Source organism: Macaca nemestrina, chromosome 6 (assembly GCF_043159975.1).
Source record: "Macaca nemestrina isolate mMacNem1 chromosome 6, mMacNem.hap1, whole genome shotgun sequence".
NCBI classification, from domain to species: domain Eukaryota; kingdom Metazoa; phylum Chordata; class Mammalia; order Primates; family Cercopithecidae; genus Macaca; species Macaca nemestrina.
The window spans coordinates 72450719-72467231 of record NC_092130.1 but is presented as its reverse complement, the minus strand read 5'-3'; the positions used below and the strand labels follow the sequence as shown (position 1 = coordinate 72467231).

At 35.9% G+C, this 16513-nt stretch overlaps 1 protein-coding gene and 1 long non-coding RNA gene across 2 annotated transcripts in view; both read right to left on the bottom strand.

Annotated features, from left to right (window-relative positions):
* LOC105471091 (F-box and leucine rich repeat protein 17) overlaps positions 1-16513 on the bottom strand; it is a 544848-nt gene that overhangs the window by 129259 nt on the left and 399076 nt on the right. The gene's annotated exons all lie outside the window — the stretch shown is intronic.
* The window catches only part of LOC139363806 (uncharacterized), a 64784-nt gene that overhangs the window by 35887 nt on the left and 12384 nt on the right, over positions 1-16513 (bottom strand). Inside the window, exon 2 of the long non-coding RNA XR_011624810.1 lies at positions 1-16513. This exon is cut by the window's left edge and continues 35887 nt beyond it. This is a non-coding gene — a long non-coding RNA (uncharacterized lncRNA).

Below are 16513 nucleotides of genomic sequence, written 5' to 3'. Positions count from 1 at the left end.
TAAAAAGACCTAAATCACATCACTTAAAATTGTAAGGTTAAAAGTACAATATTCTTTTAAATTATATTTTATTTAAATTATTTTAACAACAACTTGATATTCTCATTTGAAAAATAAAGCAGATTTTACAATGGTGCACTATAACTTTCTAGGTAGTAGAATGACATACAAATGTGCAGCCCTATTTATAATGACAATTTTGAAAACCATTAGTCACTGAAAATTTAAAATATATTCTAAGAATCAGTTTTGAGGGTGGAAACATCTAACAAAAAATGCAATTTTAACCTGGAAGATAAATTGTGGGAAAACTACGTTTATATTGTTGATCATTTTTTTTTTCTAATTTTAATGATACTGTAGTTTCCAAAACTTTATACAAATTTATTGACATGTTAAACTGAAAATACTAATAAACTCAGGACAAAAATGTCACATAACTGAAACCTTGATACATTTTTGAGCAATGGCATTTACAAAAGAACGGCTGAAAATGAACTAGCTCCTTTGAAAACAGGAAAACACAAAAAGAGGGAATTTAAAGTATAATATAGCACATACAATTGAGTTATCTTTTCTGTACAGTCCTTTGATTATTTTTAAAAAGTAGCATTAAAATATTTTCTAATTGATATGTAAAAACCAAAACCACATAAGTAGTATGGATTTTCAGCTTCTCATATCTGCTACTGTTTTTTTTTTTAACCAACAATCACCTTTTCACGAAAAGAAATTTCAAATTTATAATGGTCAGGCAAGTAAATGAATTTTACCTCCCTGGTGCTAAAACCTATCTTGAAAACAAAACTTTTACTTTAAGATAATAACAACTATCACTTGCAGAACGAAACTTGTTGAGCTAGGTGCTTTTTATAAGTTCATGCGTGCACTCCTTCCTAAATATTTCAGATTTTTTCAGTTGAAGGAAAAGCCTCGAGTAGCTCAGGACACACAACTAGTAAGATAGTTGCAGTGGCCTGGCATGAGCCCAGCTCATGCTCTTTGCATATTGTGTGTCCAGAAGATAAAACCTCTTCACGAAAATCTTGTCTACTATTTTTAATCGATGTTTATGATAAAGATATTCAAAACCAAGAAATCTAGTGTAATTTAGCACATGTTGAATAGATGCTATGAAACCCTGGTTGGGTATAACAAAATTGGAAAAAGAGCTTTTGAATACCCTTAGAATGGAGTGAGAAGCTCTGCTCAGGCCAAACAATGAATACATCTGTACCATTTTCATAATAAAATATAATTCTTTGGCCATGTTGAATTCATCACAGAATGCATTAGATGAAATTGAATTGATGCTGATAGCTGAGAGGATTATTTTGTAAATCAGTTAGATATTACTGTCTAAATATTGGCTAAAAGAGTACTGTTGGATTTATTTTATTTTTATACAGATATGTTTGAAAATGAACACACAAAATCTACCAATGATAATTTTAAATCACCAATTAAAAACAAGAATATCATCAGGTTTTCTCAATTTTAATGTATTTCTCATTTAAAAAAATATAATTAAAATAATAAAAATCAAATGACAAGATATTCAGAAGTCCTCTTCAAATATATCCTGTGTATAATACAGTTACAATATCCTGAGTTCTGTGATTAGTCTGAAACCAAGTAATTCTATATCTAAGAGTCTAGCAAGATATCGCCTTTCAATTCATTACCACTTTTTTTCTACTGAAGAAACAGATTAATCTGGGAACTTACTGGTCAACACTTTCCCTCCACTTTGGCAATTAAAATTTTTTTTTCAATCATTTTCTCTTGAAGATGTCATACAGAGTGCTAACACTTTCATAAGCAAAATCAACACCTTTAGAGCACTGAAAATTTGATACGAGTTGAATAGATAGGCTGCTACAAATAGTCCTTTTCTACGTTCAGTTTTAGGAGTAGTATTTTTGCAAAGGACCAAATAAATCATTCTATCAAAATGAAGGCAATGCATTTAAATTAAATATTATTTACTACATATAAGTGAAACATCAAAGATTCAAATAATGGGTTCTATTGATAATAGATCAAATCTGGATGATTAGTTTTTAAATGTAAAAATCTTCCTTAAGTGAATTAAAAGGATAAAATTCTTTTATGATAGATATAGTGCTATCTTTAAATCTGTTGGTCCATTAATTAAAAGTGAATAAGAAGAGCATGATGATCTGATGTTTTGTTTAGCTTAATGCAAGTAACTGCCCACCCTAGAATTTAACTCTAAGGCAAAATTTTCTCATAGACATTACTGAAATTTGGCCAAGAAAGAATCTTGTACAAAGAAGCCAACTCTTAACTGTACCTGATAATGAAGAGCATAATCCCAAATGACTACTTTAACTCATATCATGACTATTTGCCCATGGGGATGTCTTCACTTTCTTTTTTCTCTTTTCAGTAATACATAATAATTGTATATATTTATGGGGTACAGGTGACATTTTGATACATACATACAATGTGTAATGATTAAGTCATGGTAATTGAGATATTCGTCACCTCAAACATTTACCATTTCTTTGTGTTAGGAATACTCTCTTCTAACTATTTACATACAATAAATTGTTGTTAACTATAGTTGTCCTACTATGCTATCAAACAATACCACTTATTCCTTCTATTTTAATGTATCTTTGTACCTATTAATCAACCTCTCTTCATCTCCCCCTACCCCCTTCCCAGTCTCTGGTGACCACCATTCTACTCTACCTCTATGAGATCAATTTATTTTAGCCCCCACATATAAGTAAGATCATGTGGTATCTGTTTTTCTGTGCCTGGTTTATTTCACTTAACATAAAGTCCTCTAGTTCCTAGTTCCAACCATATTTCTGCAAATAATGGGATTTCATTCTTTTTTTATGGCTGAATCATATTCCATTGGAATATGTACCATGCCTTCATCCACTCATCTATTGATGGACACAGGTTAATTCCATATCTTGGTTATTGTAAATAGTACTGCAATAGTAACAGAAGTGCAGCTATATCTTCGATAAACACTGATTTCCTTTCTCTTGGATATATACTCAGCCGTGGGATTGCTGGATATGGTATATCTAGCAATATGGTAGTTCTACCTTTAGTTTTTTTGGGAACCTCCATACTATTTTCCATAGTCGTTGTGCTAATTTACATTCCCCAAGAAGGTATTTTAATCAGAATATCTAAATAAGGGTGTATTTGCAGCTTGTAATATTTCTAGATAAATAATGAAAACATACTGTGACTTCCTGAATTAAGACAAATACAACATTGGTTAATTTCTCCACCAGGTTTACTGATTGAAACTGTTCCTGGATTTCTACATGAAAAGGACCACCACTGCCGGGCTCCAGAAGAAAGCCGTGAAGTTCTTTTCTTCTCTTCCCCTAACCCCTTTTCATTTCTCTCAAAGGAGGAGGAGTACAGATCTGAAACTGGATTCTGGGATAGTAACTGAGCAACATATTCTAGGGATGAAACTTTCGAAAGAGGTTAGAGCTTTTCTTTATCTACTGTGGTTGTTGCTTTCTTCTGGCATCCTCCTATGATAGGAAACTAGTAAGGTAAATTCAAGTTCCCTAACATCCCTTTTTCTTTCAGCTGGGGCATACAGAACTGGAGCTATCGCCCTAGGGAGACAAGGTCTGGGATAGTAGGGATGGGTATGGCTTTTTATTTTAACAGGGTTAAAAATTATAAGATTGACGTTTGGGAGCAGAAACTCATTTGGTCCTTAAACAAGGCAAAAGGACCATGTGTTTTTAAAATCAGAGTTCTGCATTAGCTTTGGGGTAAAAGACGTTTAACATCATTTATTCATTTATCAATTGATTATTAAGTGAATAATGATTAGAGCAAGCTCTGGAGTTGGTCTCTGTAAATTTGAATTCTGGCTCCATCACTTAAAAGCTGCATTACTTTGGGCAGGTTATGTAATTTATCTGTATCTTAGTTTTCTTATCTGTAAAATGGAAATAATAACAGTAACAACTAATAATAAATCCCTAGCAGAAGAGCTGTGATAACTGATTAAGTCAATAAATGTGAAATCCTTAAAACAGCTGGCATATAGCAAGTGCTCAATAAATATCAGTTACTATTATGTATATTAAATAATGTTAGTCTTATTTGGCAAACTGCTAAGCAACAGAAGATGCAAATGGAAACATGAAAGACAAAGTCCCTGCCTCCAGGGAACCGATCTCATGGTATCTTGTGTACGCATCTTCTCAGAGACTGACATCTTCTCCGAGACTGGTAGGATTTGTCTCAGTCTCAGACTTCCAGAGGCAAAGGACCATCTTAATAACCATCTGATTTTATCCTCATAACAAACATCGACTCTCAGAATGATGCCAGGACCAAGTCTGAGGCCCACTAGCTAAAATCTTTTGTTTTTATTTGAAAAGGGCTAGTTACAGACATAAACGCAGAGGCTCTGAGCTAACACTGATGTGTGGCATCATCAAAAAGGAAACAGAAAAGTGTAGCGGTAACGTCAAAATGACCTACTTAGATCATTGTTACTGTACCTCCAGAAAGATGAAGGATACAGGCAGTCTTAAAGTTGGACAACTAAAGGGACTGAAGGGATGAAAATTTTCAGTGGTTACAGGGGCAGAGGACTAGCTCGCTTAGAGGCTGAGAAGTTTGGAGGAAACTGAGGAGACACTGAATGCAGCAGCACCCTCATAAGAAGAAACCCACAAGAGAGCTGCTTTAGTTCCCTACAGCTCTTCAGTTTCACACGTAGGTTATTTGCCTTTAAATATATCCCCTTTTGGGGGATGGGGTTGAGGTGGGAAGAGGTGGCTGAGTGAGTCCCTATTTCTTAGTTCCTATAATTAAAAGAACTCATACCATGCCCACAGATAGGATTTCTCTACTGCTTCACTCCATTCCCTTTCTAATTGAGACTGTTTCCCTTCTACTCAATTTAGAGCCTATATTGGTTTTGGAGAGTCAGGAAGAAAGATTGTGTTGCCCTTGCAAGTTACTGTGTTCTTGCCCAGGCAGGGCTACAACAGAGAGAGAAGGTGGCCACTATAGTTGGCAGACTGGCTATATTCATCCCTCCTATTCTCCAGAAATAACCTGCTCTTTCAGATCTAAGTTTCTCTTGCTATTTTATCTCTTTCTATCTTTGGTATTTAAATACTGCTTATGCTGGGAGAAGAACAATCCTGCATGGTTTATCTGCTATTTTATAATATCCTTTCATTAGCTTGGAAAATGAGGAGTCAACATAATTTATTTTCGGGGACACACCATATAAAACCCATTTAAAAATATCTAAGCATATCATTTCATTGCTTAAGGTAGAGAGATTTAATCACAGTATTTAGTAAAATAAAAACTAATTGCTTAAATCAGAGTATCAGCATTTCTTTCAAATGAAGTCAGAGGACAAATGAATTATGACTTTTGCCTGTTCACACCTAAAACACTGAGATAAAAATTATACATGCACACACATATCATATTAATTATGTGTGTGCGTGTGTGTGTGAAATGACTTTTAAAAATATAAATTTGGGGCAAGTAAATTTCTTTATGATAAATAAGAATCAGGTACAAATTGCCTTTCTTTACAGAGTTTAGTGATCAATAGATTTAGTCAAATTAGGATGGAACTAACTTTCCATTATGGAAAGAAAACGTATCACTAACCAAATACCCTGATTTAATATGAAAAGTATAGTATTAAACACAGAACAAAGGGAAATTTTCTAATTTGGTGTATCAGAAAAAAAAAAATACATCGTCTCCTTGAAACTGGAACTACAATCAGAAGAATGTTGGCCTTGAGAAAGTCATATAAAAAAACGCTATAACTCTTCCAATTTCTGTCATTATTTAACGTGAAAAACACTGCCATTACTAAGTAGATTTTCCCCTTTGTCCTTCTACATGATGAAAAAGGCAACTGATGCCACTTGTGTCACTGAAACAGGAATAATTATTTAGGTAAGTTCTATGCGTGCTTTGGGCTACACATTTTAAAAACTTTTTTTAAAACATAAATAAAAGTACATAAATAGTATAATAACTTTCATGTATCCAACACCTAGCTACAACAATTAACCCATAAACAAAAGCATTTTTTATATATCCCTACCTACTTCCCTTATTCTATGGATACATTGACTGGTTTTTGTTTTGAGATGGAGTCTCGCTCTGTCGCCCAGGCTGGAGTGCGGTGGCGCCATCTCGGCTCACTGCAAGCTCCGCCTCCCGGGTTCACGCCACTCTCCTGCCTCAGCCTCCCGAGTAGCTGGGACTACAGGTGCCCGCTACCACGCCCGGCTAATTTTTTGTATTTTCAGTAGAGACGGCGTTTCACTGTGTTAGCCAGGATGGTCTCGGTCTCCTAACCTCGTGATCTGCCCATCTTCGTCCTCCCAAAGTGCTGGGATTACAGGTGTGAGCCACGGCACCCAGCGGACTGATTGTTTTAGAGCAAATACCAAATAGCAAGTCCTATCATTTTGCTGGTTCATTTAATTAAGCCATTACCCAGCATAACAATAATTACACTTTTGTTTTTCCTTTTTATTTTCTTTTTTTTTTTTTTTTTGAGACAGAGTCTCGCACTGTTGCCCAGGCTTGAGTGCAGTGGTGCGATCTCGGCTCACTGCAAGCTCCACCTCCCGGGTTCACGCCATTCTCCTGCCTCAGCCTCCCAAGTAGCTGGGACTACAGGTGCCCGCCACCACGCCCAGCTAATTTTTTTTGTATTTTTAGTAGATACAGGGTTTCACCAGGATGGTCTCGATCTCCTGACCTTATGATCCGCCCGCCTAGGCCTCCCAAAGTGCTGGGATTACAGGCCTGAGCCACTGGGCCCGGCCTGTTTTTCCTTTCTGAGTCCTATCACTTGTACTTTTCTTATTCCTAATTTTTTTTCCCTCCTGTCTTAATGCGTTTATAAGCCTGCAAGGGGTAAAAAGAAAGATTCTCATACTGTCATGGTAAGATGATGAGTGATTATTCTTTATCCATGTGTATTTCTGACATATAATATGTGAGTCTATTAAACAAATAATTAGGTAAGAAATTAGAGATACAGGGATTTATTAAACCCCCACGTGCAAATATGTTCTAAGCAAAGCTACTAAATACATATGATTTTCTGACATTTCTAATAAATTACGGAAGTTGAATGTCAGTGAAGCTTCCATTTTTACGTTCAGCTAACTAAGCAATAAATAGTCTAGGCAGTTGCTTTTTCACAAATCTAAAAGCCAAGACCTGCACAAATAGGAACATATCTTATATTTTTCTCAAAATATTTAATCTAATATACATTTTCCTACTGTTTTCCATTTTCACATCCGATGTCTACTTTAAACATAATGTTTATGTTTAAAAGGAAGGTATACATTTTATCATTTTTCAGGAATTTTCCTGTCAAATCACACTCCTTGGTATCATGGTGCTACTCCCAATAAAACAAAATAGGTGGCAAACCAAAATTTATATCTGATAATGCCACAGCTAACCAATTTTGGGATAGAGCTTATGCTACCAGATCAAGCTCATTTCAGACTAACATCCTTTTCTGAAGAATATACATTCCCCTCATAGCGTCCCTCTCAGGGCTGTGGTATAGAAGTTAAAAAGTTAGAATTAGCTGATAAGAGATTTTCAAAATAATGTTAAATCATAATAAAATTATAATTATTATTAATTTTGCATGTTTTAAAACAAAATTTTAAGGTGAAAATTGTTTCATTAAGAAGGCTTGGAAAAGGCATAATACATATTGATTCATAAAGCCATATTGTTTCCTCTACCATTCTAGAAAGTTTCTAATTTATCTCCATTAAAGCCTAGTGACATGATATCACAAATACTGATTTTAAAAATAAAATCCTCTGTTTTAATGCCAAATAATTCCAAATATTAAAAAAATTAAATGAAATAATATGGTTTTTTTTCCTTCTTACCATTGATAATATGTTTTCTTGCTAATCCACTGCTTTAAATCAGAAGAATTTGTGGTAGGGCAAAATCTTTTTAGTGTGTTGTGTGTGTGTATGTATGTATGTATGCACACGTGTATCAGTCTCCCTCCTTCTCTCTGAGGCCACAGGAAATTCATTAAAAATTAGTTTATCTTCAGGCTGAAAATAGCATTAAAATTGCATATTTAAACAAATAAACATAAAGGGCAATAAGCATACTATAAAACCTATACAGGGCCAGGCACGGTGGCTCATGCCTGTAATCCTAGCACTTTGGGAGGTCGAGGTGGGTGGAGCATGAAGTCAGGAGTTCAAGACCAGCCTGGTCAAGATGGTGAAATCCCGTCTCTACTAAAAATACACAAATTAGCCAGGCGGGGTGGCAGGTGCCTGTAATCCCAGCTACTGGGGAGGCTGAGGCAAGATAATCGCTTGGACCCAGGGGGCGGAGGTTGCAGTGAGCCAAGATCGCGCCAGTCTAGGCGACAGAGTGAGACTCCATCTCAAAAAACAAAAACAAAAAAAACCATACAGGTATTTCTGTAATGTCATATATATTTAAACAATGTTTTCTCAGTATAAAAGAAGTTATTATTAATCAGCGTGGTTAGAAGTAATGATACTGGCTACCCTCAGGGTAGGGCAGTGACTGGAAAGGGTCGTGGGGGCATCATGGCAATAATAGAAATGGTGTTTCTTGATCTGAATTCTGGTTACAGAGTGTATTCAGTTTGTGAAGATTCAATGAACTGCATACTTTCGATAGGTGTGCAATTTTCTCTACATTTACATCAATAAAAAGATTTTTAAAGCAGAAAAAGAACTAAAATGGTATTAGAGCATTTTAACACTATCACCTACACCATTCTGCTATTTCTTAATTATGATATATTAGAAAAATATTTTCACATTTATAAATACATATAAAATATAGAAGTGATTCTTCTAATTTCAATGTTTTATAAGCCAATTATTTCCTATTTAACCTGATTTATTTAAAATACATGCTGTTTGAAAAATCTGGAATCTTGCATATGACTTAGCTCCCATTAAGAGAGGCAAGCATGGCTAAATGAACTCTTTCCTATAGGATATTTAAACTCTATCAGGTGAACCAAAAGAACTAAAAAGTCAGGATGCAGTCTTCATTAATTGTAGTAGGACTTATATGAGATAAGACAAACTTTTCCTTACCTTTTTTTTTTTTTTTTTTTTTTTTGAGATGGAGTCTCGCTCTGTCACCCAGACTGGAGTGCAGTGGTGCGATCTCGGCTCACTGCAAGCTCGGCCTCCTGGGTTCACGCCATTCTCCTGCCTCAGCCTCCCGAGTAGCTGGGACTACAGGCGTCCGTAAATTTTTTGTATTTTTAGTAGAGACGGGGTTTCACTGTGTTAGCCAGCATGGTCTCGATCTTCTGACCTTGTGATCCACCCGCCTCGGCCTCCCAAAGTGCTGGGATTACAGGCGTGAGCCACCGTGCCTAGTCCTCAAAAAGGCTAACACGGTGAAACCCCGTCTCTACTAAAAAATACAAAAAAAATTAGCCAGGGCGTGATGGCGGGCGCCTGTAGTCCCAGTTACTCCGGAGGCTGAGGCAGGAGAAGGGCGTGAAACTGGGAGGCAGAGCTTGCCGTGAGCGGAGATCGCGCCAGTGCACTCCAGCCTGGGTGAAAGAGTGAGATTCCTTCTCAAAAAAAAAAAAAAAAAACACAAAAAACAAAAAATCAAATGTTTTTTAAGAGTTTGTGTGTGTGTATGTGTATCAATGTAACCAAAGCCAAATCAACTCAAATTTCTGAAGACTTTTATAAATTATTCAGTATCTTTAAAATACTTATTTTGGAAAATTACATGAGCTTTATACTTAGAAATTCAAGTAATCTGGCCTCATTTAATAATGTTATGAAATAAAAATAACATTAAATAAATTAAATAAATAGTATTAAATCAATAAGCATTTAAATTAGTTCTGTGAAACCTAATAAAAAGCACAAAGCTGTCATTCTAAAAGAAGGTGAAAGTTCAGGACATTAAATATGAAAAATGGAAAAATACAGACATGGAAAAATGAGACAATGAAGCGGCCCCCAAAAATCAGAATCTGCAGTTGATGAAACAGTGCAGTAGCTGAGTCTATAAAAGACAATCCACCTCAAAAGATTTATTCTTTTTCTTTTCTTAAAGCTACAGTTATACGTTAAGGCAGAAGCAGCTACGCAGTTTTATGGTTAGCTTATGACCAAAAACTCAACAACTTGGACCATGTCTAAATGCTCAAAAAACATGACAAATGTCAAATTTCCTAATATACGCCATGCCTGATTTTTCCCTTTGCTTCATACAGTATCTCTCTGCCTTGCTGAGTTCTCCTGTCCAAATCCTCCCTTCCTTTCTCTACCAGCCTAAAATTTCATTTTTTCTTAAATGTTCCCTGATAACACTCCAGTTCTTAAATTATCTTTGTCTTTCTCTGAATTCCTATGGAACTGTTTTTTTTTTTTTTTTTTTTTTTTTTTTGAGACAGAGTCTCCCTGTGTTACCCAGGCTTGAGTACAGTGGCAAGATCTCTACTCACTGCAACCTCTGCCTCCTGGGTTCAAGTGATTCTCATGTCTCAGCCTCCCAAGTAGCTGGGACCACAAGTATGTGCCACCATGCCTAGCTAATTTTTGTATTTTTAGTAGAGACAAGGTTTTGTCACGTTGGCCAGGCTAGTCTAGAACTCCTGATCTCAGGTGATCCGCCTACTTGGGCTCCCACAGTGTTGGGAATACAGGCATGAGTCACAATGCCTGGCCCAACACTAATATTTTAACATTTATATAAGAAATGATTTACAAGTAAAACTCACAAAGAATAAAATATATCTACTATATTTTATCATTGATTCTTTACCACAGTTCAATTTACAGTGAAGAAACTGAGATCCAGAGAGACTAAATAATATGCCTGTCTTCACACAGATATTAAGACACAAGTTTGGGTTTTGAACTTAGGCCTGCTTGCCTCCAAAGCACTGAAGCTTCTACCTTTAAGCAGATGGTAATTTTGGAGGACAGAGAGAATTTGATTTCATCATGGTACCTCTCCTGGAAAAATGGGTTGAATTTTTAACATCACTACTCTTAGCACATTGCCTGTGACAGATGCAGATGTAAAATATTAGAGGGAAGATGACGAATATCCACATGTTCTTATAACCAGTTAATATCAGGGCTGAGACTGGAAACTGTCTCCTGGTCCCTTTGCACCATGCCCAACTGAAAACTTACAGCGTGGAGTATTCTGGGATGAGAGATTTTATCTAAGCAGGCAGTATATTGCAGTGGAAAGTTTAGGGTCAGTGAGATCTGGTTTTAAATCCTGTTTCTACTATTTACATTGTATCCTTAGGCAACATAGGCAAATACTCTAGGTATATTTCTTTATCAGTATCATACTAGTAATACAGATATTGAAGGTTGATAACTGTGAAGACTAACAAAATACTTAGAACTGGTCTCTCTGCTCCATCCTAACTTACATGTAAAATTGAAATGCTGAACTCTGATATTCTAGTGACATGTCATCATTTGCAGGGGTTTGTCATACAGCAAAGTCCACAATTCAGACGTACGGTCTCTACAGTGGCTCTTCTCCACATCGGTGTCCAGGACCCCTCAGGCATCTTAATGAGGGAACAGTGCTTCTCACTATTCATTACCCAAGAGTATTAGGGAGATGGCATCTTGAAAACAATTTCAAGAATTCATTATCATATCAAATACTACAGGTTTCATTACAAGAGGGCAAGCAGTTATGAAGGAGATGGTTTCCTTTTTCTTTCTCTGTCTGATGTTCCTGTCTGTCTTCCAAGATGTCAGATGAACAGTCTGCTTTATTTATAAATGCGACTGAGGCTGAGAACAAAAGGATGTGATTATAAAAAGAAAGGAAAAGCCTCAGAAAGATGAGGTAGGAGGTGAACTTAAGGTCTGTTAACTAGATGGATAAATCAATACCCTGAGTCACTAAGACAATAAACAAAATAAAATCCATGTTCAGTGACTGCCTGCATATTTGCCATAAAGAAAGAAACTAAAGTCCACACTGACAGCCATTTTCTCATGTTTCAATAAATTTAGAATGAATCCTGAAGTGGAGTTTTAACACTACAGAAGGTTATTCTAGAGCTACGCTGTCCAAAGACACACATGGCTACTGAGCACGGGAAACACAGTCCAAATCGAGATGTGCTGTAAATGTAAAATACACACCTGATTTCCAAGACTTACTATAAATAAAGGATGTAAAACATTTCATTAGTATTTCTTAATTGATTACATGCTGGAATAATACTACTTTGATTACGCTGTATTACATAAAGTATATTATTAAAATAAATTTCACCAGTTTCTTTTTACTGTTTTCAATGTGGCTACTAGAACATTTTAAATTATATATGTAGCTCATATTTGTGGCTTCCATTAAATTTCCATTGGACTGTGTTTGTTAACAGTAAGAATGAAAGACATTTTAGGCAAGTGACAATACAAAGCAATTACTTTCTTCAACTCAGACATAAAGGGTTAAACTTCATTAAGAATTCCATTTGCTGCCGGGCGCGGTGGCTCACGCCTGTAAACCCAGCACTTTGGGAGGCTGAGGCGGGCCGATCACGAGGTCAGGAGATGGAGACCATCCTGGCTAACACAGTGAAACCCCGTCTCTACCAAAAAATACAAAAAATGAGTCAGGCGTAGTGGCGGGCGCCTGTAGTCCCAGCTACTCGGAGGCTGAGGCAGGAGAATGGCGTGAACCCGGGAGGCGGAGCTTGCAGTGAGCGGAGATCACGCCACTGCACTCCAGCCTGGGCGACAAAGTGAGACTCCATCCCCCCCCCCAAAAAAAAAAAAAAATTTTGAGTCACAGATGTTCATGTGATATTAAACAGTAGGTATTTAGTACGTTACAGTGCTACCTGATATATTTTGGCCATTAAATTTATAATCTACAGAGATAAGATTTAAATTGCTTAATTCTAAATATATATATTCTGAATATAAGTTCTAATATATAAATATAAAATCTAAGTATATACAGTAATACTGATAAGGTGTCACTAGAATACCAGATTTCAACATATACATATATAAAATTTTTGAGGTCAGAAAGTCAAAAGCAAAAACCCGAGAAACCTGAAATTTGTCATCCTCAAGTACTCTAATATCTTCCTGATTGTTGGTTTCTTCATGAAGCTCTTCTCAGTGCCATGCATCCTCCATTGCTAAAGTTCTATCATTGCAAGATAAATTTGACTTGACACTTGCCTCTTCAAACATCTCCAATAACTCCTAACATTTATAGCATAGAGTTTAAACTCAGGGCTAAAGCTTGGCAACACCTTACTCCAAACCCCCTTTCCACTCTCACCTCAGCTAATTCTCCACCACATAGTCTAAATACTGAAGGCGAACACCCTGCCCTTCCCAATCAGTCCAAGCTTGAGCAATGCTCCTGCCCCTGTCTCCCTCCATGTCTGCTGATGATCTCTCCTCACCCTGGCGTGACTTTGGGAGGACCTTGTCTATACTTTCCAGGTATCTGGTAGATGAATATCATCATATATCTCATCTGTCATATTATGTTATATAGGTCTATTGTCCCCAAGGTTAGTTTGAGATAGAGTGAGTATGATGAAGATAAGAATAATGATATTTTATCTTTGTGTCCGCAGTATCTAGCACAGGGATAGGTGTACAGTAGGTCTTCAACAAATATTTGTTTATTGAGAGCATTATGCCTTTTACCCTCCATATCTTAGGCACTGGCCACGCAAGACTCTTATGTTTCTGAAATATCTAAAATTGTCCCTATATCCCTGCCATTCTACTAAAGTGCAGGATGCTTTTTGGAAATTTGTTTACTTTTATTTCTACTTTGTTAAACACACACACACACACACACACCCCACACATATATTTTTAAAGTCAAATACTACAACTAGCAGTCTCATGCTGTATGCCTCGAAATTCCCAAACCCTAACCACTTTCAACTCATTTAGCTGCTTCTTGCAATTCTTCCCTTCATTCTCATATTTCTAAATAACACATGCACACACACACACACACGCACACAAACGCAGACACACCTCAGGCCTTGCTTTCAAAGAAGATATAAGCAAAAGGAGGCAGGTCTATTTTTATCTTTATGCTACTCCAAATGTAGGACTTTACACATGATAAATACTCAACAAACACAGTTGATTGGATTAGTGAATACACATGTTCTTTGGTGCTTAAGTGTGATCCATTCAACAGTCTGAAGTGGAGATGCATTCATATACCACAGTCAAGGCAAAGAAACAAATGGGCATACCAATTAAGAACAAGTAGAAAGGAGATAATGAAAGGTAAGAAAGACAAGGAGAGTAGAAACTAGAAAATCCTCCTGAACCAAAAAGTCAGGATAGCCTGGGAATAGAGGTTATGTGAATGAGTTTTACTTCTAGATGCATAATCTTGGCCAATTTACTTAACTTTCCTGGATTCTTGTTTTCTTATCTGTAAAATGAGGATAATGCCTCCTCCCTTCTAGATTTGCTGTGTCTAGTAAGCTGTATAAATGAAAGATGCACTGTTTTCATTGTTGTGTGTATGCATATGTGAATAATAATATCAACAACAACATCACCCTGGCAACTCTGAAGAAGAGCTGACTTCTGGTCTAACCAGCAGCTTCTTATAGACATACTGCTAAGGCTTCACCAGGCGAGGGTGAAAATAGAAAGATGTGGGTACACTTGGTAATGAAAAGTATGCAGGGAGAAGATGAAGACAGGTTCCTTGCAGCAGTACTATAAAAAACAGAATTATATTTAGAGCTGCATGTTAATCACCTTTTCTGTTTGTTGGTTTCAGACTCTACCAAGGAAAATCAAGTCTCTTCTTTAGATGGCACACACAGAAGCAATAACAATATTTTACAAATGACAATGGATATCTGATTACCGCTAAAATTTAATACATATACTTGATGGAAAAATAAATTTCATAACATCCTATACTAATGTAATCCATACACTGCATAAAAACTCTATCTTCAACTTTCTATTAAGATAGATATGCCAGAATCTCAAGACAATAAAATCTCACTAGAGAGTATCATATACCAGAACCTCAAATTGCTTTCAGCATCTCCACAATGATTCAGTGCATTAATGTTAAGTGATTAGTTAAAAGCATTTAAATCAACCTTCTGTTCTTGAAATTTTCCATGAATGAAAACAACATCCATTTAAAAAGATCTTGCAAAAATGATTTTGTTGAAAAGAAAAACAGGAACATAGCACAATAAATTATTTTAATGCATTTGGCTAGTGAAGTAGAATACAGCACAAGCCCCTGAATCCTAAGTGCTCATAGATGATAAACATTTAAACACACCTGTGCTCCCTTTAATTTCAGCATACACAGGAAATTATAAAATAGCTGTGCACTTATTCATTAAAATGATCTGCAAATATAAAACTTTAAAGCAACTAATAATACTAAAACTTTGACCTCAAAGCCCTAAATAACCTAAAGGTAAAAAGAAGAAAAATTCTCTTCACATGTGGTATTAGACTTTGCTAGCTGTGTAATTTATATATATATATATAATTTTTATATATATATAAAAAACACCTTCAACTACTCAATAGTTTTGATTCAATTTAGAGAAAGGGAAACCCCAGAGAAATAAGAATGATATGTGTGAATGTTTTTATGCTTTTAGTGAAAGCACAAGTCAAAACTATGTCTGCAAAATGGAATTAATTCCTAATTAAATTGCTTCATCATTTAAAATGTTTTAAATTAATTATCACAATAATAAAGGTAGAATTTAAGTACTCTGTATTTAAATATTTGAGTAAATTACAAATATATTTACTTGGCTGAAAATGCAGAAGGAAAATTAGTTTCTTAAGGTTAGTTTCCTATGTCCCAGAATTTTAAAAAAAAATTCCTGGGCTAATACTTTAAACATCCTATTGAAATTTTTCCTCTTGTGCTATTAAAGCAAAAAAAGAGATGCAAAACTATGATCATTACCTTGCAAGTGAATATTTTCAAATGACATAAATTTCAAATTGCAAATTTCTCTTGTAGATTTTTTTTTTTTCTTTTTGAGATGGAGTTTCACTTGTCACTTAGGCTAGAGTGCAATGGTGCAATCTCTGCTCACCACAACCTCAGCCTCCCAGGTTCAAGGGATTCTCCTGCCTCAGTCTCCTGAGTAGCTGGGATTACTGGCACACACCACCAACGCCCAGCTAATTTTTTTTTTTTTTTTGTATTTTTAGTAGAGATGGGGTTTCGCCTTGTTGGTCAGGCTGGTCTTGAACTCCTGACCTCAGGTGTTCCACCCGCCTCGGCCTCCCAAAATGCTTGGATTACAGGCATAAGCCACTGTGCCCAGCCATCTCTTATAGATTTAAAACAAACAAAGAAATCACTTATCTTTAAAAAACTTCGTGCTCCAGACTTGCCAAAATTTTTTCCCACTTCAACAGAGATAGAAATG